Source organism: Phlebotomus papatasi, chromosome 2 (assembly GCF_024763615.1).
Source record: "Phlebotomus papatasi isolate M1 chromosome 2, Ppap_2.1, whole genome shotgun sequence".
Classification (NCBI taxonomy): domain Eukaryota; kingdom Metazoa; phylum Arthropoda; class Insecta; order Diptera; family Psychodidae; genus Phlebotomus; species Phlebotomus papatasi.
The window spans coordinates 16438989-16465478 of record NC_077223.1 but is presented as its reverse complement, the minus strand read 5'-3'; the positions used below and the strand labels follow the sequence as shown (position 1 = coordinate 16465478).

Genomic DNA, 26490 nt, shown 5'->3' with positions numbered 1-26490 from the left:
CCTGTACAATTTTAAGTACAAAATGGGGCTGTATATAAACATGGTGTTGTAGGCAAAAATGACATTTTCAAGGAAAATTGGTAGACTAAGGCTGTGATGAAACGATTACAAGAAAGTCTGTTTTAAGCTTAGAATTTACCCCTTATGTGTTGCTCTAAACCACGTGAAGTTTTCAATTCAAAAATCAGTGTTGTTAAAATTTTAAACTTATAATATTATTGAGTCAGTTACAAAAAATCTATCGATAAAGCTATTGTTAGAAAAAAACAGTCGTGCAAGAACATGTGCATGTTAAAAACAGTCGTGCAAGAATCATTACACAGATAAATGAAGTGTGACTGAGTTGTGTGTTTTTAATGTCCATCTCCGTCTTAGCGTCCTGTAATAGTTTATAGTTTTACAGGAAATTTAAGCAATAATCATCACTATTAAAATTAACCATTTAAGACGCTAGTAGCCCTATCTTTAAATAAGCAAATTAGTAATAGTCTACAGTATTTTTAATTTTTAACACTGGCACTTTTCAATAGATGGCGTTACAAATCGCGTTATTAGTAATATATTCATTTTAATATTAATTTCCACCGCTGTCTTAGCGCTATCAACTAATCTCTGAACTAAACGGAGAAAAATCCTATTCTCACCAATATTCCTAGGGTTTGTCGTCTATAGGAATTCTTCTCCTGGAATTTCACAGTGATCAACCCCTTGGCCAATGCAATCCCCTGCATTGGCATTCTCAGTGAATAGTGTGTGAGAGAAAAGAGATTAATATTGAGAGTATTTTTGGGCAATCTCTCATTCTCTAACATTCTCTCTTCTTGGCACACTCTCAGCTATTCCCCTCGGCATGATGCCTCAACCATCCGCCAAGACACAACTTTTAGTCACTCAACAACTCCCAAAGAATCTGGATGTTTTGTCGATCCTCTAGATACTGCGGCATTTACGTGATACAGACAGAAACTGTTAGAGAGATTCTTATCAAAGAATTCCATAAATTTGTAGTTTACATCGAGACATTAGTTTGCTGGTGGAAAGTGTGTGAAAATTTATTTATATATAAGAAAATTCTACTGATAGAACATACCTCACGAATTCATGAGGAATCCTCAAGAGGAATGGTGAAAATTCTATTGAAGATACTATAGTGAAAATTGAAACATTTCTCATCGTGTTTCTTGTGCACCATAAAATTTCAAGAATAGTTCAACCCGGAACGACACATTAAACAACCCAGAGAATCCTCCTCCGCAATTTTCAGCGTAGCAGGAGAATTTCAAAAGGGTATCCCCTGCCCAACCCTTGTAACTGCCAGTTAGCTACTGAAATTTTCGGGTAAATAGATTGGTAAATAGACAATGTAGATAGTAGATGGTAGCTCAAAGTGTCGACGGAAGGCACACTTAATGGCTTTCTAATGAGAGGATGAGTCGTGTGATCGTAAAAAGTGTCTGTGGATTTAACGTGAAGAACTTTACGACACTGCATCAATCGTGCCGAAGGAGTCACCAAGAAGTTGGAATGCTGTCTACGGCAAAAATAGATTTGCTCTGGATGTCACATTGGTTTTGGGGAGTGTGAAAAAGTGTATAGCGAGAACTTTTCTTTTTTTTAATTTTAAATGTGTTAAAACGAAACTTTGAGTGCATTCTTCCACTCCATGTGCTGTGTTGCCCTTAACATCAAAGTAAGATACAATTTATCCCGTGTCTTCCCACTTATGTGATCGTCTAACTTTTTATTTTAACTCCTCTGTGACCGTGAAAATTCCTATTGAGACATATTCCGTTTGTTTGTAATTCCTTTTTTGGAATTCCTGTATGTATGTACAATTGGGAATTTATCCAATTGTTTTGTGTCTGTCTCATGAGATACTCCTTTGTTATTCCCAATCAATTAATACTTTCCCTGTGAAATTGTTATAAGAAATCCTGAATCATTTTCCTTTGTGTTCGTCAAAAGCTTCCTGAAATCTTCCTCTGTTTGTAATCGTTAAAAGCTCCTGAACATCCTTCTGTTTGTGACTGTCTAAGATACCAAAAACATTTTCTGTTTGTCTTCGTCAAAAGATCTAAATCCATCCTTTTGTTTGTGATCGTCAAAAACTCCCAAAATATCCTTCTGTTTGTGCGTGTCAAAAGTTCCCAAAACAATCCTACTGTTTGTGTTCGTTAAAAGCTCCAAAATCATCCTTCTGTTTGTGATCGTCAAAAGCTCCTAAAATCATCCATTTGTTTGTATTCGTCAAAATCCCAAAGAATCCTTCTGTTTGTAATTGTCAAAGACTCCTTAATATCCTTTTGTTTGTGATCGTTAAAACCTTCGAAAATATCCTTCGTTTGTGATCGTCAAAAAGCTCCCAATATCTACCTTCTGTTTGTATTCGTCAAAAGCTCCCCTCTTCTGTATGTCAAAAACCTAAAATTTCCTCCTTCTGTGATCGTTAAAAGCTCCCACATATTGTGTTGAAATTGTGATCGTCAAAAGCTCCCGAAACCTTGTGATTGTTTTACATTCCTGTGTTGAAAATCCTTAACATTCCAAACGTTATCCTATTGTCGAGAACTGTCTAAAATACCCTAAAGATCATTTTGTGTTTGTGATCGTCAAAAGCTCCTTAACATCAATCCATCTGTGTATTTGTCTAACAATTATCCTCTTGTTTGTGTACTTGTCAAAACAAAACCCTTCTGTGTAATCCTTAATTTCCTTCTGTTTTCGTCAAGTTTTTCGTCAAAAGATTTTCTGTATTGTCTATCCCTCAATATCCTGTGTTTGTGATCGTCAATTAATTGTCATACCTCTGTAAAACCTTGTGTTTTCGTCAAAAGCTCCCTGTGATCGTCAAAAAGCTCCCACTGTGAAATTGTCTTTCTTATCCAAATACAGTAATTTCCACTGAAACTAATACCTCTTTGTGTTCGTTCAAAGCTTCCCAGTATCCCAAAAAGCTCCGTATAATTTAACGAAACCCATCCCTCATAAATCCAATGTCTCATGTGTTTTATGTGTTTCTTGTGGAGTGTCTCAATAAACCCATGAGATATCCTTGTGTTTCGTGTAAGTAAAATTTCTGTTTCTTTTTTCTCACCACCCAAACATCCTGCCGTCTCCCAGAAAATCCCCCTGCTGTGTTGTGCCGGAACAAGAAGTGACTCAAAGACACTATCGCACATTATCTGTGGCTTGTGCAGAATCTGGTGATTCTCAATTGTGGGAGCAATATTCCATCATCTGTGGGTGAATAATCTAGCCCAGTGGTAGGGTGTCTTTTTCAACCCACTAAGAGACTTTAGTATAGAAGAAACAGCTGTTTTGCGAAAGCGCCAGCAGCACAAGAACTAAATAAACGTGGGGATTAGTGATTGACGTGGTAAGTCTGCATACCATGAATTTCCAATTAATCAATAGGGTGCATGAATTTGTGATGAGAGGCTCAGTTTGTGGGTGGTATTAAGGGGTGTGCAAGTCATTAAAGCTTCCAGTTGAAGTTATAATCAGCACTAAAGCTCCCTTACTATCTATATTCGTTGCCCTAGATATAAGAATTAATTTTATACATATTTAATAGCCGACTTTAGGCCTATTAAGCTAACTAGTTGGGAATGGTTGGGATGCTTTCATGCAGCTCATTTTCTTTTTTTGCTGCATGAATGTCAACAACATTCAAAATAATTTTAGGTATTGACTACCTCAAAATTATAATGCAATACGTACAAAATTCCTTGAAAAATAGAACTATCATGCAATAATATTTCTAGATTCAATCTTAATTAAGGACTAAATCTTTTCGAAAGCGATAATTCTGAGTATTTCTTAGTAAAGTGTCATTGAATTTACTAGATCGATCGCTCATAATAAGAAATGAATAGAGTAATTTGAAGCTGAGATTTTACATGCAGAGTATAGGATTTTGAGATTTAAAATCTCTATAACTTTAAAAATAATTATCTTTCAAGTATAATATTCACAGAGAAAGTAGAGGGTATAAATAAGTATCCAAAGGCAAATAAAGCGATTTTTGTAAAAAAAAATCGAGTTATTCGACTTATATTCTGAGTCGTCGAGATGATCTGATATGTTTAGCGTGGATTTGAATTCTCAGCAACAGCAAAGTAGAGAACCTACACCTACCCTACCAGCGATTCCTTGATAAGAGTACACAGAATTATATTTGATAGAGAATTTAAATACTAAATTTTTTTCCCAAGCATCATCTTGAAAAAATAACTAAACAAATATTCCATAAAGATAAATTATTCAATTATTTTTGTTAAAATATGAGAATCTCCAATCACAAAAAAAAATCTTTAAATGATTAACATATATAGTCTCCAATCAGGGGCTTCTCGACATTTCATTTTTCCATACGTTTTTGCATAAAGGTACTGAAGACTATTGACAATTTTTTTCCTAAAGAGAATCAGTCTGATATATTTCGAAATCGTTCATTGAAAGCTATATAAAAATACATATATAATAATGTTCGCCGAAATAATACAAGAACTACGAGCAAATTCGTTTAAGTCGCGGTGCAATAGCTGCAAAAATTTTACAAGGAAAAGTGAAAAATAGCTTCACTTTTTATTAGGCTTGAAGGGCCCCTGCTGCAATTGAAGCTGGTTTCTTGCCTATTTCTCTATCAATCTCAATTGAAAAAATAGCGAAAGCCAAGCAGAAATATATTCAAAGTTTACTCAGTAAAATATCAATGTTGGTGATGGTAATATACTCCTTTTTATTTTCAACACGTATCACATTTTTATGTTTTAAAATTTATGGAAATTCTTGAGAAATTTCATAATTTCATTACATTTTTACGAATTTTAAATATATTTCGAATTTATAATTTCATAATAGAAAATTTATACAATATAAATTATGTAAATCTTTTGATTCTGTCTGAAGCGGGGTTTCCATCGTTTACCCGTGAAGACAGCGGAGATCGACGCTCGAGTACCAGCGTCAGGGCAAGGGTGGGTTGAGCATTGTGAGTGATATGGGGCACATGGGCTCCAGTGTATGAATAAATAAAATAAATAAAATTGTTAATCTTGCAAATAAGGCCTCAAATGAAAAAAATCATAATTTTCTTGTTTGGAAAATAAAATGAAACAGCAATAAAAAAATTAAAGAAAATATTTATGTTTTCTATAAAATTAATGTTATTATCGTTATTTTTATTTCTAAATTCTTTAAATTTTGTTATTACAAAAATCCCAATGATTTTTCAACTAAATATCAAATTTATCAGAGTTATATTACCATTTAGATTTTTTTAGAAATCTGCAAGAGATTGGATAGTATTTTAGTAAAAATCGTCAATCAAAATGAGTTTTTTTAGAGTAACTAAAATGGAAATTATAAAATGTGATGAATAGTAAAATATTCTTAGCAAAAGAAAAGTGATGAAGATACAAATCATCTTGATATTACTGATTTGATGAAACTGCACTGATAATCACTTTCTAGATTTCATTGACCATAATTCAATTTGTTCCTGACCATTTGTAATTATTTCCTGACTTATCGGACTTTTGTATTAATCATTCTGTAAACCTTGATGGAGCTTACCTACATGATATTATAACTTATAAAGGGAAAATGTGGAACTGAAAGTGCCATCCATCTTTCAACTTCCTCGTGGCGAACTGCCCACGACGATGCTCACTTCCTGAAGTACGGAAACGATTAACACGAACAAAAGTCTCATCAACCCTCAGACACCACCCGGGATAATGAGTTGGGGATATCGGGTATATCATAAGAATGAAGGATTAGGATTGGGGGGTTTGGCTGTCGTATCGACTGGATTAACAACTGTCGAATGGGCCGTATGCTCTACAAATCTGCTAATTTATTTACCAAAAATATATTCCAAAAAAAAATTATTCTTCAAAAAGCGCAAAGTCAGAATTAAAACATTTTTATCAGAGTTATAGACAACAAATTTTAAGACAAATTCATAATTCCTAACTTTGTAAAAATATTCAAATATAAGAAACCGCAAGCGTAAAAAAATTAAAACATAAAATTACTCAATTTAGCCGATACACAAATTTAGTTCACGGTTTTCTTTTTAATTTTAAATATTCTTCTATTTAATATTCTCTTTTTTTTATTTTCTTATATAATATTTTAAAAAGTGTAATTTCCAAAAGTTCTGGAATTTAAAATATTATAAAAATTCGTGAATTTTGAGAAAAGGATAAGGACTTGATAGTGATGGTTAATGTGATTCTCTCCTATAACTAAAATACACGTAGAAAACTAAAAATTATAATGAAAAATTATGCTCAATCTAAAGATTATACATTGCGAAAACTTGCAATTATTTATAAATCCTTTTTTCAGCCAGTCGTAAGGACTTCCTTATTGATATTTCAAATAATAGAGATGATAATAAAATTAAATACAATTCAATATATTTATGAGTCGATTTACCAACTTAAATCACGCTTATCAAATGATTTTAGGTAATATTCCCAATATTGCAATATTGAAAGGAGACCATATTATGATTTACCCTAGATACGGTTAATTACCCTATCTCATACTCGGTGGCATTGGATGAAAATAATATAAGAAAATTAAAGAAATAAAACGAAAACGATAAACGATAAATCGATAGCGATAAACGGTGAGGAAAAAAAACTGTACGTTTTATTTCTCGTACAGTTGTCTTTGCTCACCGTATATAGAATTTTCGTTTTATTTCTTCAATTTTCTTCTATAATTTTCACCTAGTGCCACCGAGTATGAGATAAGGTAATATGGTAATGGAAAATTTGCGTAAGAATTGCAATGAAAATGCGTAAATTAACGAAATACGGTGAGGTTGCAGCGAGCATTTTATTGTCAATATGATTCTGCCCTTAGGTCTGAAGCCCGTATAAGCTTTTCCGTAACTAGTACTTAAGGATGCTCTTTTCCAATCAGATATGCCAGATATAATCGCTGAAGGTCATTATTAAATGCAAAAGTCAAAGAATATCAAGGGGTAAATCATCCTTAAAGTGCAAAGTCACCCGTATATACGGTACTTCTTCCGATATGCGATATGAATCCTTAGTACAGAAATCTGTACTAAATTCACTTTGAAATCATTCTATTTCCTTATCAAGTTATAAGTGTATTACAATATCAAAAGAAATATTCTAAATTGGCTTTTAAACCAATGGTATCGCACTCTATTCTGTCTTAGCAAAGTGTAATTTCATTACATCAATCACAGAGTTATCCACCCCTATAACGTTGGTCTCTCCGTCAAAGAAACATATGTACATACGGAAATGGGAATCTTGAATTGTGGTCTCAGTGTCGTCTTTGTTGCAATTAGAGCAGTCTCCACTTGACATACCCTCAAGGGTGGAGCTCGGTCCGGAAAACTTAATCTCACTCTGTGTATTGGAGACACTGGAAAATGACTAAAGATAGAAACTCCAGCTTGACCCTTTTCTCACGCTGTAACCATCCTCATTTCCAACTTTTGTGTCCATTCAAAGACATGAGGGGTGGTATATGTCTCTCTACCTCAAGTGGATGAAGCATTTTCTGGTCCATTTGGCCCCAAAACATATACCAGAGGGTATGTGGAAAAGGAAGAAAATAGACAAATCACCATCACTTTGTACACTAATTCAATCGAATTTATTGCGATTTTTCTTCCATCCACAACTTCACTCCCTCAATGTTGGGGACGAAAGAGATTCTGCAATGGGATGGATTTGTGTTTATCCAATCCATTAATTTCAATCACACTGAAGTACTACGGGAAAATTCTCATCTCACCTGACGACCATCGTCAATCAATGAGCTCAAAAACACACATCCCCCGTTGTTGCGGGGGGAATAAATGAAATTTTCAGGTCGTACAACACAAAGTAAATGAATCCCGCAGCCATTGGAATTGGAAACGAGTACAGAAAACGATGGCTTTCGAGGGACGAGATTCGCAGCAAAAATCACCATGAAACCACTAATTGGGAATTTGGAACCTAATATTTGATTGGTCTCTAGTGAAATTGCACAAATTTCTCACTGTGGACAGTAATTGGCTTTCGAAACTTGGCTCTTGGTGAATTTTGAAGTGTTAGAGATTTCCCGATAAATTCCAGTAACATCACAATAGTCAAAGGAATAATCTAGAACAGGATAAATAAAATCAATGAATAATTCGTTGTGATTTGGAAATTTACTTTAGGCTTTGGATGTTTTCTTAGGGATGACGGGGGTGACTTAATTTGCTAAGAAGTTGTAACTACCTATTTATAATTATAAGTTAATTCGAAAAATTCCGTACAATTAGTTCTCAATAAATCAATTTTCATTCAAATTATATGCAAAATTGAATGAATTTAGTGTCAATATATTCCAAAAAGAAAAAATATTTAGCTGGAATACACTATTCATTAAAATCCATAACTTTTATCAGTTTATTTTTACTGTCCAATTTTACCCTCAAAGTGTCCAAAATTACGAGCTGTCCCAAATTACAAGCACTACCACTAGAGAGTGAAAAAAAGACGTCGAAGCCGTGAGTAAGCCTAATGAAAAAAAATATTAAGAACGAAAATGTCTGTATAGACCTTTCAGTTACTTCCAAGGTACACGGTCTTCAGACTTACGGCTAAAACTCTTTTAAATCTTCGTGAAGCAGAATTTTTTGGAAAATTTATACTCAAGATTCAACACATAGGAAATGATTTATTAAATTTTTAAAAATAATTAAAATTGATTATTATTTTGACTTTTAATACCTTCTGGAACTGGACTAAACCTTCATTTTGAAATCCGCATTAAAACCCAAAAAGACTCAAGCTGATCCTCGAGAATATTTAGCCTGTAAAATTTGTCAATAATGGATTAGGTAAAGGAAAATTATACCAAGGAATTCTAAACGATGATCCTTAGACCTCAGTGTATGATAGTTTGAGTAAAATTTTTACTGCAAAATTTTGCAAGCTAAATTTTCTTGAAGATTAGCATGATTCTATTTAGGCTTTTAAGGTTTAACCCTTTGAAAAGCAGTGAGTTATGCCCAACGCACAATAAGTTTTGTTTATTAAACATGTTTTTGAAATTTCAATGAGAGTGAATGAGATCTAGATCTAGTCATCTCGCTCATTCTCATAGGAAATTTTGAAAACATGTCTACAAACAAAAGTTATTGTGCGCTGGTCATTACCGGTAGATGAAAAAATATTTTATTTGACTATTCAAGGAAACAAAATACCTTTCTGTAATCAAAAAATTGTTTTTGGATTGGGATTAACTGGTCCTTAAAGGACTTAAAATATACTTAGAGTAAGTGTGCCAAATTTCGTTATAGTTGCATGCAAGCGCCAAAGTCTCAAGTTTGAAATGTAATATCTTTAATAGAAATTGATTTTTTTCATTCCTTCTACTTAAGGAGTGTTGCTTAGAACCTTGTAGACAGTTTATCGTCTTTATTTTCTCTAAAATCATTCTTAATACATTTTAAAATGAATAAAAATGTAGACATAGCTTTGGTTCCCTATTTCGGCCACTTTCATTCTCATATTTCCTTGCCCTTCGGGAATTCTTCCAATGTCATCTCGTTTGTCGAAGTTACATTTTTTGTTATTCTTTTGCATTGTATAATCTCTAAAGTATGTAAAAACTAAAAATTCATGGGAATTCGAGGAACGAAAAAGGCGGCCGGAATTGCAAGCTGGGCGGAATTTGGCACACTTACCCTAATACCCGTAAATTCGTTTTAGCAACTCCAGAAATATTTGTACCTGAAAGTTACGAAGGTTTACAATGCTGTGAATTAATAGTTATTCTTGAAATGGATTCCGCTAATCTGGCCTAACTTTATTAAAAGTCTTGCAAACGATGGATATTCTTTCAACAAACTTTAACAAACAGCGTTACAAACCTTTTCACAGAGAATCTGAAAATTTGAAATTGGGAATAAAATCATTTTAGCCGTCGGGGTTTGATCACGTTTCATTAAGGCCAGTCAAAATCTCCAACTTAAAAAAAATTGTATTCAAACCAAATCAATAAAAATATTTGTATTTCTAAATTATCAGAATGAAATTTGTTTATTTTTTTTATTATTAGGGGTCAATTTGGAAGATGATTGCTCCGTATAAAAATAAATTATTTTAGAATTTTATTCACATTATGAAAGAAAACTTGTAAAATATACTAATCAAAACGTTGCATTGGAAGGAATACTGATTAGGAAGCATTGTACCAATTATCAGAATTTATTTTGCTCGGTAATCTGAGCAACTTAAATTTTCAACTAATAGCAACTTAAATTTTCGAAATTTTTGTCAAGAAGATTAATGTAATTTAGTCTTGGATCTTAAGAACTTACCTAATTCTTCTACTACTAAAAATAACTATTCTGTCCATTAAAATTCTATTTGTTTGGCAATATCACAATATTTAATATACTTCAGTGAAAGTTGTCACAGTTCCTAAGCAATGTTCCAAATATCGCAGATTTTAAGTAAATTCTAGTCCAATATTCATTCACTAACTTTCCATCTATGTTTAATGGTGAAATGAATAATTCTCGTAGCCAATATTCCTAACAATATCTATATGTTCACTCTAGTTGTAGTTAATTACTTGCGTTCCAGTGAAAACTACAAAGCAGAACTATTCCTATTGGGTATGGATTCCAATTGAGTATATGGAATACAACGTTCGTGCGAAAAAGCTTACAGTGCGAGTGCATAGTATATGCTTATTTTATGTAGGGAAATCTGCATGGAAAATCCTCGATAATCTCTCCATGCATCAACCACCATTTGTCCTATCCTAGAATTTCTATGACACACAATTTCTTGGGAATGCCAACACATAAATATTTATTATCGTATGTTGTGATGATAAGGGGAGAATCACAATCTTAATCCACACACACTCATCAAACACATATTCCTCATGAATTTACTTTGAACTCTCCAAACGACTATTCTACACAGGGAACAAACAATTACTACAAATTGATGAACAAATAATAAATATATTGATTCTCGACAGTCTTCAAATACTGGCCTTTTATGGGGCTCTTATGGATAAAATATTGTGTCCCCTTTGGAATATGCTAAATTAGAAGTAGTAAAGTAACAATATCATTTATTAATGGCCAAATTAGCCTCAGAGTTTTGCCAATTTCCGCATAAATTCTTCCATTTGCCCATACGTGCATATTTGTCCTTAAGGATCGTTTTTAATTTGATTCCTAGGAAAATATATGTCTGGAACTGGCTGTAATTTTTGTTCTTAAACACGAAATAAGCTTTCTTACAAGCTTCTTTTTACAAAATAGATTTATAAGTAGAGCCAAGTAAAGGGTTCTTGGCTTGAGGCTTTAGAAAATATATAAACCTTCTCAAATCTCATGATTTGAGTAAAGAAGCTTTTGTATTACATGATATCATACAGGTTATTCAATTGAAGTGACTTAAAACAAATGGACGATTTAAAAACAGTTTAACACCTGGATCCGGATTTATTCCTCATTTACTAAATAAATTACTAAGTAAATTAATATGGAATATACAGTGGCGGCCAAAATAATAGAATCACTTTGCAAAGTTTATATTTTTTTAACTTTTGTATTTTTTCCCAATTTGTTGATATAATTCTGAAGTAGAAATCTTCAAAATATTAGAATCGTAGAATAAGGGTTGTTTTGGTCGCTAGAGGTGTCTATTTTACACAGAATACGTCAATAGTAAAATTCAGTTCGGCCAAAAAAATTGAAAAAATGTCATTTATTGTTTCTAAATATGGCTTTAAACATATTCGATTTATAGACCACATTTTTTAATTTAAATGAAAGTGGTCCTATCATGTTGTTTAAACCAAATTTCACTATTGATCTATTCTGTGAAAAAATAGAGACCTCTAGCGGTCAAAATAATACTTATTTGACGTAAGGTAATTATTTGAACATTTCTATATCAAAATAATTTCAACGAATTGGTATAAACAAAAATGCTAAAGGTAAAATAGTGGTCTTTGCGGAGCTGATTCTATTATTTGTCCGCCACTGTATATCCGAAACAAAGTTATAATACGTGTTTTAATTTTTTTATTTATTGATTTATTTATTTACTGATTGAATGCATCCAATATCACTTAAAACAGTGACAGACTTGTAATAGACCAACAGTAGTTATAGGGTTGACGGAACACCTGTTCGACAGGGAACATCTATTTGGTATTTCGGCAAAATACTGAAAATGATTCAATATCTATATCGTCAGCTCCAAAAAATATTGTAAGTTTACTTACAGTAGTTTGTAAAGATAGTATAATTGGAAGTGGAAACGTAAAATACACATCCCCAAAAAAAAATTATATTGATTAAGTTATTTCTGCAAAAGTTATAAGACAAAACTAAAAATCACTACACTGAGAAAAAAGGGGTGCGATTAACTTTTTTTCCTCATAATTTTAACACTCTTTACGTGTAAAAATATATCAACATTTTTTAATGTTAAATTTACACCTTTTTAAGGGTACAATTAACAATAAAAAGGGTAACTTTAACCCCTAATACACATAAAAAGGGTAATATTTACACCGATTTTGGATCAATACTGCAGAGTAAAAATTAACATTTCCGGAATGTTATTTTAACTTTTTCGGATTTCTCTCACTCAGTGCCTATTATTGTATGACGCGGGAAATTTGAAAACATTTTATAGGTTTTACGGTTTTTATGTTACTTATCAGAAAAATTTTTTATTAAGGTTTTTTTTTGAATATTTTAACAATTTATTGAACAAACTGTAAATGTATACTATTTCGATCGCTCAGAATAAGAAACGAATAACTCGCATTAGGTAAATTTTACAGGAGAGCGATTTGAAGCTGAGATTTTACATGCAGAGTAAAGAATTTTTGAGATTTAAAATCTCTATAATTTTTAGAATAATAATCTTTAAAGTATAATATTCACAGGAAAGGTAGAGGGTATAAAGAAGTATCCAAAAAGCGAATAAAACGAATTTTGTAAAAAAAAAAACGAGTTGTTCGACTTACATCCTGAGTCGTCGATTTATAGTGCATGTCTTTTAAACAGTTGATTTTTTGTTCTGATTACTTTTACTTTGTGTGGAAAGAAATCTCCTTCAGGTATGCTAATTTTTTGAATGCATAGTGCTATTTCACGCGGGTATATTTCGGTTCCGAAAATGTGCATAATCCCGGGACCCCCTGTATGTCTATTTTTATATTCTGTAAAGCCTTTCATGTTAATTTTACAAGTTTTGAAGAGGGATATTTCATAAGGGTCACTGTAACCCATAATTCACGTAAAAGGTAATTATTACACCGATTTTCGAATCATTATCGTAAGGGTAAAATTAACATTACCGGAATGTTATTTTAACTTTTCGGATTTATGTCAGAGTTAGGTTATTCGGTGACGAGAAATAGATTATCGAGTTTCTCCTCACTTTTTTTTCAAATCTTAAACACATCTTTTCAAAGCAAAAGAGATTCTATGCCACACAATATTTTATATGCAATTTTTTACAAATGAAGAATATTTTGAAGTTTTTGTTTTGTGAGGGAGAAAGTTTCTGACTCTCTATTTACAAAATGAGTTACACGATGTATCCTATTTAGAAATTCAAAACTTTATGAACTCCTTTCCAACCAATTTATGGCTGTTTATTCTTTAACAAGGTGCTGTTAAACTTCTCAAGAACCACAAGTGTAAAATTTACCCTAATTATCGTGTTTAATTTCATGTATCAAATACTCATTTGTGGTTGATGTAAATGTCATAATAAAAGGAAACTATTGGAGTTGTTCTTCAAAAGTCACTTTTGCGTGATTTTCCCACAGAAGAAACCTTTTGCATATTTACCGAAAGTCTTTGTGAAAAATTCTCTTTGTGTCAATTGTTGTTTCAAGCACTTTTACTGGATAAATTGCGATTTTTCTGCTATTTGAGGAATCCTTTGAAGTCGCAATGGTAAAAAGGGTCTCTGTGCTGGCTTCCTTTTGCCAGCTTTATTGAGTCTCACAACGTCCGCGGAAAAATCTGAGGCTGAAAAAAAAGAACCTTAGATCAAAAGCCATGTTTATTTTAATTAAGATCCAATAGATTCTTCTTGTGGCACGAGTGGAATTTATTGGGAAATTCTTTTGGTCTTTTTTCTCGCCCATTTTTTGCTTCACTGTAAGTGCAGAAATTCCCTGGAGTGTTTGTTCAAGTGTTCGGCGGGAAAATGCATGGTGATGCTGAAAGAAAGTGTCGCTCTTTGTTTTTTTTTTCCCCGAGCCCAATGTACACGACAGGGCTGAGAATATCTTTGGTTATTCTCTGGTATGCGATAGTCCTCGAAAGCTTTTACGATCGACAAGTCCCTAAATGGTGCCTTTTCCAATTTTCAATTTATAATCTCATTAAAATTTAACGATCGCCGCGATCGCTGCATGTCGCGCATGGAAGATCGTAATTCATTCGAGTCTCTTGCGCACACTGACGTCGCGATTATGCACGCAACAGAATAAATAATTTATAAATTACAATTTTCAAGTAGCTGAACCATTGGATGTGCTCAGTGAAAGAGCATGTCCAGGCACATCGATCAAGATCAACTCCGTGGCATCTCTCTCCAAGTGCCCTCAGTCTTGGCCTCTGCATCGTCAATAAAAGTGAGTCTCTTTATTATCGAATTATCGAGCCTCTTATCGGATTTATGTGCACTCAGCAAGTTGAAGTGGACACGATCGCGTCTCAGCCAATGCATTCACCATAAATTGTGACATTTTATGATCTCCTTCCTCGTGCTCCCTCGTCGCGCATCTCATTACACAGCCATTGAATAATATTGAATTGTAATTGAAAAACAGCCTACGCCACTCTCAAAAACCATCTTTTCCCCCCCAAGGCAAATAACACAACAAGAGAATGGGTGCATTCTGCATAATAAATTTCTGAAGAGATGCCATCCTCCAGAATTCTTCTCATGTGTCTAGAAATAAACTCCGAAAAAGGGTTGAATTCCATCAACCCGAGAAATTCAACACCCAGAGAATATTGTCACAGAAATCACGAAGAATTCATCGAATCCATCTTGAACCAATTAAATTGAACCCCTTCCCCCCTTGGATCCCCCTATATTCTGGAAGTCTGACCAAAAGCAATTTAATCGTTGTGTCTGCCAGAAGCCACATTTGAGCACGAATTTGCTCTCTCGGAGTGGTTTTGAAATTTAATACACTTGCCAATGGTAGAGAGGTTTATGGGTTCTTAATAACAAAGTGGATCACACTGTGGCCACTAATGACCACTGTAAAATTTTAATCAATCTCTTAGCACACTTGAAAGTAGCCTGCATTAGTAACTCTCACACATTTTCACTTCAATCTCTCAACGAAGATGGAAAAACTGATAAGCTGTGTTATTAAAAGACTCTTTAACACATTTATTATCACGTTAAAGTATTAGCAAATACTATAAATAACAAATAAATAATGTACAAGAGCTTTCTTTCGAGTTATAATGGGCACGGATTTCATATTCAAGGCTTAGCTATATGGCTTTACTTATCTAAATTCCAATCAGGCAAGATTTTTTGGAAAATTTGACTTAAGAATTGTGTTATTTAAGGCAAATGATCTATTAGATCTTGAAGAATCATTTAGATTGGTTGCTATTTAGGATTTTAAGATCTTCGGGGAATGAGCTAAACCTGTACTCTGAAAGCGGCTTTAGATGCTTATGGCATGGCATAGACATACTTACGATTAAAGGCGAGAGACGGCTTAACGTAATTATAATAAAAATAATGAGTTGACTAAATTCTCATAAGTTTCCCACCAACTATGCCGTTTCTTAACTTAAACCGAGAAACAGATTAGTCAGAAACTGATGGAAATGGTGTCTGATAATTATTATGATTATAAATACGTTAAGCCGTCTTTCGGCTTAACTCGTAATTTTGTCTAGGACATTCAAAGCTTCTAACTTCTAGCCAACGAAAGAACGCAATCAGACAAAAATATTTAATAGCATTCAATATTAAATTAGTTTCTCAAAAACCTGGCCAAGTAAGAACTAAGGCCTAACTAAGACTGAGGTCTGGAACTAATGCCGGCTTCAGACTGAAGGCTTAGCCCAGTTCCCGAAGGTTTCAAAAATCTAAATAACAAGCAATTTTATTGATTTTTCAAAATCTAATGGATCTTTTGCCCTTAATATTTAATCCTAAACAATTCCCTGACAATCACGCATGATATGGAATTAGAGGAGTTAAGCCAGATGGCTAAGCTCCCTCTCGGGCTAAGTTCCCGAATGTCTCAAAATCTTAAATTGCGTGCAATTTTATTGCTTTTTGAGAGCTAATAAGTCATTTGTACTTAATAATCCAATCCTAAGTCAATTTTTTCCAGAAAAAAATCGTAATTGATATAAAATTTGAGTAGTTAAGAAATATAGCTAAACCTTAGGTCTGAAGCCCGTATAAGAGAGGTTAAATTGGTTAGAGGTGAATTGAAATAATACGGTCCTGAGACCTTAGGTTTAGCTTTGTGACTCAACTTCTCTATTTGACTTAAGATTAGATATTGAAGACATTGATCAATTACAAATTACAATGATCCAAAAGTTCTTGTTATTTAATATTTTGGCACATTGAGAAAATTAGCCACACTTTCAGTTTTAATTTAATAAATAATATACTTGAAAATCGTCTGAGAGTTTTCTTAGAGTTTAAAGTTTAAGTTTGCTTTGCTAAAATTGCCAAACATAGGTAAATTAGTTGCAGGACATACAGTCAAATCAGTTCTTGACGCACTACAGCCGAGGCTTAGTATATACACCGAAAATGTTAATTTTACCCTGCAGTATTGATCCGAAAACGGTGTAAATATTACCCTTATTATGTGTATTATGGGTTAAAGTTACCCTTCTTTAATGTTGATTTTACCCTTAAAAGGTGTAAAATTAACATTAAAAAATGTTGATATAATAACTGTTTGTCTTCTAGGCGTGATAACGAGCGACGTTACCGGGCGGACGAAGTAAAATAGTTAGAGTTTCAGAGTGCACTCCTAAAACTCGGTAACTAGAACTTAAGCAACTTAAGTTAGGGTTAATTTATCAACCCTAAAAGAATTATCGTTTTACACTCAGTCCCGACATTAAGTCCTTTAGGATTATGCACCTGACGGAATTATGCACATATAATTATGCAAGTTTGCCTACCATTGGGAGTCAATTTTTGAATTTTTTTTTGAAATACGCCTGAATGTATATTAAGTTGCGACGCGGGAAATTTGAAAACATTTTGCAACTTTTTCAGAATAAAACTTTAATTTCTTTTATTAAGGTAAATTTATTAAAATATTCTAACCATTTATTGAAGAACTCTGGTCGCAAAGTACTGTTTGGTTATTCATTTCTATTATAAAGTTGAATCTTTATGTTTGAACTACTTTTACTCCGCGGGAAATTCGTTCTACGGCCGATTTACTGAAAAGAAAGCCCCTGCGAGTATGCAAATGTAATGCCATTTCGCGCGTTTTTTCGGTCCCGAAAATGTGTATAATACGGGGATTGAGTGTACTCCATAACCATTTCAGATGTTTATTCCTACTCCAGTTGTGTGTCATTGTGTGAAATTTTGTGTAATACTAAACCCCAAATGGACGAAAGAGTGTTAAAACAGTGCTAATGATAACACTTGTGTATTCCAATAACTTCACCTCCTAAAATTTCTCTATATACTAATATTTCAGTATCCACTCTCTTTTGGTGGTAATTAAATTCCTGGGGCGACAGCACAATTTTTGGTGTCCACTCGAGGGGGCGGAAACTCTTCAAATTTCCCAGCGAGAGGCACACATGGAAAAATGATTGTGCCTCCTGCTGAATTCCATGAATTAATTTAACATTTAATTGGATTGGATGAATATTGAGTGATTTTGAATGGAACTCTTTTTTTTTTTTCATTGCATAATTTCACCTCAACCATTGAATTCATGAATTTCTCAGTGACTTCCTCTGTCATCTGGAATGCATAGGTGAATCCTCCTTGAGGAAAATACCAAGATTTCTCTGTGGAAAAGCATCCACTTCATTTGAATTTCTAGTGAGATTTGGTTTACAGAGAGATGAATGTCTTTTGCACAAATCAACTTGATGATTTGCATGTTGGAGAATTTTCGGAAACCCTGGAAAACTCTACAATATCGATCGGGCTTTTCAAATTATATGTACCTGAGGAAAATTTCTCATGCCAATTTCAATAAAGTGTGAATGGCTATATTGCAGTGACTGAGGCATAATCACAAAATAAAATATGAATTTCTGACCCAATTGTCTAAAGTGCAAAAATGATGAATTCTTAATGTTTTCACCTCACATTTTTGCTGATACTTTTTTTAAAATGAAAAAAAAAACATTCGACGAGAATTGATGGTACAAGAAAGACCTTTGCATTCTTTATAAGGGATTACCCAATCCATAATTTAAATCCTGACACTGTAACACCGTGTTGCTTCCTCTTCTGTTAATTGACAAATTGGCGCAAGGGAAAGTTTTCCCCGAAGAAAGATGGGAATGAAGATTTATAATTCTGTCGATATATTCTATTTGCAGCAAAAGATTTTAGAAGAATACCAAAGGAAAATAGAGAACTGAGCAATAAAATAATTCACAAAATCATTGCTAAATTTCTAAAATGTATAGTTTAGTATTTACACTGAGAAAAAAAACAGGCTGCGATTAACTTTTTCTTGTCATTACTTTAACACTTTTTGGGTGTAAAAATATATCAACATTTTTTAATTTTAATTTCACACCTTTTAAGGGTAAAATAAACATGAAAGTGGGTAACTTTAACCCATAATACACCTAAAAAGGGTAATATTTACACTGTTTTCGGATCCATACTGCAGGGTAAAATTAACATTTCCAGAATGTTATTTTAACTTTTTCGGATTTTTCTCAGTGTAGTTATATCACAGTGAGATTATTGGGATTCTAAGAATACAATTGCAAAATCGAGTCTAAATTCATGATTTAACACCAATTTTGGCCATTTACTAGCTTGGGTATTATCTATAAACAGGGGCATGAATTTTCCTATGTTTCCCATATGTTTCTAGCGTGCCGAAAAAACTTTTGAGTTTATTAGCTATTTTCTGTCATTGTAGAATAAATTACCAAAAAATATAAATGCAAAATAAAAGCCAATTTAATTACGAAAAGGCAACCGAAAACCCCAAATTGACAACCTACGTAGTTTTGGAGATATCTCGTGAAATGTGTACGAAAACAGGAAAAAATTACATTAAAACTGGTCGTATTTTGCAGAGATAACAATAACTTTTGTTTGTAAACATATTTTCAAAACTTCCCATGAGAATGAGCGAGATGACTATAGATCTAGATCTCACTCACTCTCATTGAAATGTCAAAAACATGTTTACTAAACTAAAGTTATTGTGCGTTGGGCATAATGCTGAACGTACAATAACTTTTCTTTTGTAGATATGTTTTTGAAATTTAATGAGAGTGAATGAAACAGAGATCTAGTCATCTTGTTCTCTCTCATAAGAAATTTGAAAACATGTTTACAAACAAAAGTTATTGTGCGTTCGGCATTAAAGAAATATTAAAAAATACTAAATTAAAATAAAATTGTCATAGTTTAAGAAGCGCCAATATGGTAAGAGTACTCTGGACTCTGGAGATATCAGTGTAACCGCTTTTAATCAATGAAAATAAAATAATGAGACTAACTTGAAAACTTGTAATCCGGTCATTCTGTGAGTTTTAACTATTTTAATATTAGAAAAAATTCAATGAACATTTAATGTAAACTCAGTTTTAAATTAAAATGTCAATAATATGCAATTTTTATTCAGGAGGTGGAGAAGATGGAAAAAATGCAATTTTCCACAATTTTCATACAAGTCATTTGCATGCAAAAAAATCTTAATGGCAAAATAGCAAAAATGATAACTTTTAACGATGTAGTTTTATTCAAATGTTTTTCGCAATTTTCCCCAAACTCCTGTTATAATCATATCTGGTAAAAGAGAGAGCATAAGGGCTAGAAAAATATTTCAATTGAGGGTGTTTTCTATTAAAAATGGAAACTATAATATTTTCACAACTAAAGGAAAAAAATTGTATATACATTTTCTCCTAGGAACCATGTATTGTATTAATTTTATCAGAAAATGTTCTCTCGGTATATTCTTAATGTCACAACTTTTTCTTTACACTTTAGAAATTCTATAAATGTGTTACTTTTAGCGAAAGATTGAAAAAAAGAAAACAAATACCCCAAACATGTTTTTCTTGAGCTACGTACATTATGCTGAAATTCATTGAGGAATCATCAGATCCGGATAATCTCGGGTCGGGACATCGTCATTATTCATCCAAGAAGCGTGTTAATTCCCAAAAAAAAGTTATATTTTAGAAGATGGAAAAAATCCATAATTTCCACCCTACGTACTCAGCCTTATTCTATATTCTGCAATAAAATATTTGTTCAGGGTTGGATATAGTCCCTAATATTGGTAGATTGAGATTTTTTTGCTTGTTTCCAAAGGGATATTTTTAGCGAAAACCACCCACATAATTCGTGTTATATTTTCAACAGAATATTTGAATATTCTGTGTGTTTTCTATTTGTATGGCGAACAATATTGCACACGAAAGACTAGACCATTAAAAAAAATAAAATATTAAACGTAGAGAAGTGGCAAAAATTATGCTCAATACTATTTTTATATAAATCCCACTCAGAAATTTTAATTCTTTCCAAACAAATATATCGAATGACCACAAAATTATAATAAGGTAAAGTGCCCTCGAGTCGACCGGTTCCTCGACTCGACCGGTGGTCAATATTTGAATGTTTGATGGTGAATTTCTATAAAATTGTCACTGATTCGTATTTATTTATGAAATAATAGACCTATTTATGTTAGATCATACGCCAAATATTAGTGCATATATAAATAAATTGAATAAATAACTCCACCGATCGAATTGAGAAACCGGTCGACTTGAGGGCACTTTACCTTATTTAATGTAAAATAAAATGTAATATAAAAAAACGTTCCTTTAGTAAGGAGTTTGATTTTCAATATTTTAGTTTATTATGCGTGTTGAAAAATTTACTTACATTTGCATTTATTTAATGACCAAAAATCATCTTTTTCCCTCAAAAAAAATCTTTTTCTCGTTATTCATTTTTACGAGTTCTTAAAAAATTATCATAAAATTTGCGTAATGTCAAGAATGTGAACTTTAAAGAGTTTTTACATGCATGACTGGAGTTTATGACAGGTAGTATTCTTCTGATGTAAAAGTTTTGTATTATTTCATTGTTAATCTTGCTGGATATTGTTTCTTTCAAGCAAGGTCAAAAATTCAAGATCAAATTGAAAACTTTGATATAGAATTTTCAATTGAAGTATCAGTATGTATCATCTTTAGAAGTTTACTAAATATTGATAAGGAATTTCTTTATAGCTTACATAAGTATTCTTAGTTTTCACTTTCGAGTATTAAGATTCAAATTTAGGCCTAAGACCCAAGTGGTAGTTAATTCTGATCAAATTTTTATACGAAGTTCAGCCAAACGTATCGTAAATGCAGGTAACCTTGCACCCAGGGAATGACTTTGTCATCCCTGCTTTTCGTATGCTTTTCTACAATTCCAGAACTTCAGACCATTCTTTAATGTCCTTATGGTCACTGGACCATCATTAAGTCCTAAAAATAAAGCAAAGCCCGCGAAAAGCAGGATGCATGTAGCAGGGGCCCATCAAGCCTAATAAAAAGTGAAGCTATTTTTCACTTTTCGTTGTAAAAATTTTGCAGATATTGCACCGCAACTTAAACAAATTTGCTCGTAGTTCTTGTATAATTTTGGCGAACATTATGAAATATGTATTTTTAGATAGCTTTTAATGCGCGATTTCGAAATATATCAGACTGATAAGTCAATTCTCCTTAGGAGAAAACTTGCCAATAGTCTTCAGTGCCTCTATGCAAAAACGTATGGAAAAATAAAATGTCGAGAGGCCCCTGCATGTACCCAAGAAGCAAAATAGCTGCCTTATAGAACCAAGTATTAAAAAAATCTTTTAGTGCACTTTTAAAAGACTTAAAGTGAGAATTTTCTGTAGAAATTCCTATAGGAGCTCTTAAGATCTTTTAGAGTGCGACACTTTACTTATAGTAATCTCAGTGATGGGACCAAGTGCGTTATAAGCAAATAAAAAGATTTTTGGTTCTATAGTGACATACTTAAGGAATTCTTCAACACTATATTAAGAAAAAAATGTTTCTTGGGTAGTTACTCACGGAGTACAAAGTCACTTCCATCTACGGTAATAACAAATCAAAGTAATAGCCCTGAAGTAATCTAAAAATCTAAAATCTAAAACTGAAACATACAACCAGTGAAGGGGTACTTCCACCGTTTGGTCCTTGAAGTTGGAATCAAGGCTGACACGGTGATGAACACATGGGGCGTAAAATAAACTTAATGCAATATAAATCAGCATAAATTCATTTGAGCTCAAGATTGTAGGGGAAAGTACGCTACCTTCGGACGACTCTAGCTTCGGACCACTCAATTTTTTTTCTGTGTTCTTAATGGATATGACCCATGACTCTTTTATGAAAATTTGAGCCATTGGACTATCTATTAAAATATAATATTATAAAGTGTGAAACGAATTAAAAATATATTGAGAAGAGTTGTTCGAAAGCTTGAGTCGTCCGAAGGTATCGCGCTTTCCCCTACTAAATACTGTATCTTAAAATTTTCATATTCATATGAGAAAATGGACGAAACTAGCCACAATAAAAAAACATTTCCATCAGTTTATTTCGGAGGGTCACCAACGTTAATACGCCAATGGACGCATTGTATCGAAAAAAAGTGGAACTTGAATAAATTAATATTAAGGGAAAGTACTCTCCCTTCGAACGTTCATGCCTTCGAATAGCGTGATTTTTTTTATTTGTCCTAAGAGACTTACAAATAATTATCACATAATCATAAATAATTATTTATGATTAGGCATGAACGTTCGAAGGGAGAGTACTTTCCCCTATAGTTATTAATACAAAAGATATTTAGCAAGCTAATACTTCATGTGGTCATAAGTTATGTCTCTTTCTTATTTTTTGATATATAAAGAGTTTTGTAGAATTCACATCTCAACTGAAATTTCACAAAAGTTCTCTATTTCTTGAAGTATCCTTCAGCCACTAAACTACCTTAAATATCCTGGTAAATCTCTTTGGAAAAGGAGTAAATCCTGGGGAAATGGTAACTTATGCTAACGAGAAAAAACGCACGATTTTGATCCTGATTCAGTGAAGGTGGAGGAAGAATGGGCAAAAAAAAAGACGACGGGAAAGATTCTTGGGAGGTTTTCTCACTTGGTGGAAATCCACATTGAAAGTGCTGACACGGAAAAGTCGCCAAAAATCCCATGAATTATGCTGGGCATCAAGATGTTGGAAAGTCAATAAAACGCCTTGTGTATTTAGGAGTATTTTGTGACTGGGAGTTTCTTTGATTTTTTTTTGCCATCCCCTGCCCAATTTCTTGGAGGAAAATTTATGCTAGGCCATACACTGTGCTTGGTCGAAATGTAGGGCAGCCCAGAGGCTGACACTATTTGTTTGACTTGACCATAAATTTTTCCCCAAATGCACTCGTCTCGATATTTTCTCAGGAATGATCTGATGTGAGAAATTGAGTGGGCTTTTCAGATGCCAGAAACTTGTGTGTTTTCATGTTTAACTTCTTTAGTCGAGATGAAATTTCAGAAGCACTTTCGTGTAATCATTTGCCCACGCTATTGTCTTTGATGTTCTTCCCCTTCGGGTGCGTCTTCGCCAGATTCCTCCGAGGTGTCTTCCACGACGTTTTTATTTTGCCCAAGTCCAAACCGCCAAAGTGTGTTCGACAGTCGCATAAATATGCACGAGATCTCGAGAATGGGTGCCGCCTTTTTTCTACAGTCCACACAATAATTCTATATGCAAAGTTGAGCAACTGACCAAGCTGACTTCCAAGATTAATGACTGAGAAGCATAAAAAATTAGCTTGATGACCTATATGCTTTACAGTTGTTATGAATTATTCTATCAAATATCAAGAGAAAGTTATAATGACACCTCGAAACATTTTCTCTTGAATGTCATCTTGTAGATATTTTTAATTGATATAACTATGTATATTGTTACGATGCTTAGGAGAGGGTAGAATCTTCCAACCCCTTGCAACTATTCTCAATTGATTCATTCAAATGTAGATCAGTCAAGGAAGTGAAAAATATGAAGTGTTCGAAGCCAGAAAAGTTCAGTACCCGCCAAATCATTGCTCTACCTGTCGATTTTATTCGGAGGTTTTTTGAATTGTAACGGTATATTCTAGTACATTCATAGGAAATCTGCAGATTCTCGGCAGAATTTCTGCATTGGAAATCTGCATAGTCTCCATTGTGTCAACGAAAATATTGTTGATTTATCAAGAAACTGCAGTATTTAGTTCCAAAGAAAATGGTATGCTCTGCTTAACAAGCATTACCGATTAAACGTTTTAGATAACTAAAAAGTTGCGAGCAAAAATACTAATTTCTTAAAAATCGCCAATCGAATGATACAAAAACACGAAATTTAAGTCGACACTGTGTTTAAAGATATCACTTCACTATTCTCTACTTATAATACGGCACCGCAGAATTTAGTGAAAAATATTCCATCTTTTCAGACACAGCTGTGTGGAAAGTCTGGAATCTAGAAAAAATCTACAGAAAATCGGCAAAATAACTACAGAAATTCGTCAGAGTATGCACCAGGATTCATCAGAAAATCCGCAAAAATTTCTGACGAATTTTGTCCCAAGCCCAAATAAAATTAGTAGGAATATATACAGATTTCTCGGCAGATTTTCGCCAGAGGTGTAGATATTTTCTGCAGAAAACTTAAAGATATCTGACGAAATTATTTGACGGATAATAACCTTCGAAGAGACACAGTCATTCGAAAGCTAAGTCAAACCTATTCGAAAATCTACCGGAAGCCTAAAGTGCAAGTTCACGTTCTCGCCGCTTTAGCGCTGATTGTTGTACCATTTCGAATTTCGGTATTCTTGACACTTAAATCGTCAACAAACGTTTTCTGCAAAAAGTGGATTTGTGTGTATTTTTCTGGAATTTCAGGATGGTAGAACGTTTGAATTGCAACTTCATTAAAATAAATGTTCTTTTCATGAACATATTCACTTTTGTAAAATTCGTCGATTTGAACGTTCGAGCTCCAACGGGTTTTTAGGTAAGTTTCTCTCTGGTATATATTCGAATCGGTATAGCAAAAGCCTGAACTGGAGAGAGCTGTCAAATCGGGAAGGTGATTATTGATCGAGAGGAATGTATGCAAAGCCTGAAAGCTTTATTGTACTTAACAAAGGCTAAACATGTACGGTTGGATCCCCTTGATTTAGCCGAATTCTATAAAGTCTTGAAATCCTTCTAATATCGAATCGTATGACAAGATTTTCCTTAAAGTCTTATCGGATAAGAAATTAGAGAAATTAAGCCATATGGCTTAACCGTAGATCTAAAAGCTGTTTTACTGCCATAATGTTATATTCTTAAACCATATTTGGAATTTCCCAGGGTGCAAAGTTTGCTGAAAAAGCAGAGTTTTCAGCATATTTTCGCAAAATCTGTCAGCAAAAATATGCTGACCGGTCAGCAGTTCTCGAACAAAGAGTGCTGACCAAATATATGAAAATGGCACTGCCTCGCAAATATCGTTTTAATGTTATCAGAATTGAGCTGAAAATACATATGTTGTCAGCTGAATTGAAATCGGTTAGCATTTGGTGGTGCTCACTGGGTTATACAAATCCTTAGTATAAAAATCTACCGGTCCATCCCTTGTAAAGCTCCATGAGATCCAAGCCGTAGTCTCTTTTCAAAACTTCAAAAGGCTTTTAACTTCTTTTTCATGCAAAATATATGCAATGAAACCAATCTGTGTCTAGAGCAATGTCCCCAAGTGTAATCCAGGATGGAAATGACCATGAATGGCTTGGCGATAGTGCGAGAGTCCATTTGAAGATGAAGTGGCGGGCTTTTCTCTGTCTCGGCTCATTTGGTTGTTTCTCGATCTTGAGGCATGTCGATCGCGAGGTGATTAATTTAAATAATAACCCATCGCTCTGAAGCACCCGATAATCTTACATGGTGTTTCCGAACGCATTGTTATTTGCCTGGTTCTGTTGGAGTGCTCTGCGGCAGGAAAGCATAAGAGAGATGCGCACTGCTGTATCTCCTACCTCTTAGAAGGCAGACTTCTTCGCACGCTAACATGGAAGTTGAATTTTGTGGTTACACGGAGAGGTAGAAAATGTCTCTTCCAGCATTAAAATCAAAAGCGTGTTCCTCATCCAATAAGTACATAAATTGAGTGAAAAA

The 26490-nt window shown here is 33.4% G+C and overlaps 1 protein-coding gene across 1 annotated transcript in view; it reads left to right on the top strand.

Moving 5' to 3' along the window:
* Window positions 1-885: 885 nt before the first annotated feature.
* Window positions 886-26490, top strand: part of LOC129802802 (protein slit) — a 133215-nt gene continuing 107610 nt past the window's right edge. Inside the window, exon 1 of the mRNA XM_055848903.1 lies at window positions 886-3376. The gene's annotated coding sequence lies outside the window, so the exon portion shown is untranslated. The remainder of the gene's footprint in view (window positions 3377-26490) is intronic.